General features: G+C 43.7%; 1 protein-coding gene across 1 annotated transcript in view; it reads right to left on the bottom strand.

Annotated features, from left to right (window-relative positions):
• Window positions 1-668, bottom strand: part of neo1b (neogenin 1b) — a 151,125-nt gene that overhangs the window by 51,312 nt on the left and 99,145 nt on the right. The gene's annotated exons all lie outside the window — the stretch shown is intronic.

The following is a 668-nucleotide window of genomic DNA, read 5'->3' on the forward strand; positions in this document are numbered from 1 at the left end:
AAAAAAAAAGGTTCCTGTGCTTGCTGACATGTGAAATATAACCTTTTTAGGCCAAAATCAGTTCTGAAAACTTCCCATGTGGACTTAAATCCACTTCATCTGCACTGGAATCTGATTAGTAATTAACGGCGTGTCCCGTTCAGCGAGTTCAAGTTTCTGTTTGCAAACTAAACCTCCTTAACGCATCTGCTGGAGGAACCCAGATTATTAAATGACATCCAGAGTTCTGCACACATAATTCGGGTCTCTGTCGAGAGGTGCTAATGCAACACAGCGCACGTGAAAATGAAAAGCATGCACAAGTTTTTAATAAAGCGGCACGGTTAATTAAACATTCAGCAGTGAGATCTCTACGCTGGAGACTCGCACCCGCGCCAGGTGCGAAACAGATCTCGCACCAGCCATCCAATCAATGCGGCATCATTTACGCCTCTGCTTGACGTGTGAGAACATGTGTTCAAGCCTTCATTCAGTGTGTGGAAACGTGAGTACGAATGCATGCGTGTGAAGCCTGAGATGGAGAGACGAGCTACAGAAAAACAACACAAAACAAAAATAGACTAAACTGTGCTGTAAAAACCGTCCAGAATGTCTTAGCAACATGCATACTGTAGTAACACCACCTCTCACAACACCCTCACAACGAGTTAGCAGTAGAAAATGTGAAT

This window comes from Sinocyclocheilus grahami, unplaced genomic scaffold (assembly GCF_001515645.1).
Source record: "Sinocyclocheilus grahami isolate Dianchi unplaced genomic scaffold, SAMN03320097.WGS_v1.1 scaffold376.1, whole genome shotgun sequence".
Taxonomy (NCBI): domain Eukaryota; kingdom Metazoa; phylum Chordata; class Actinopteri; order Cypriniformes; family Cyprinidae; genus Sinocyclocheilus; species Sinocyclocheilus grahami.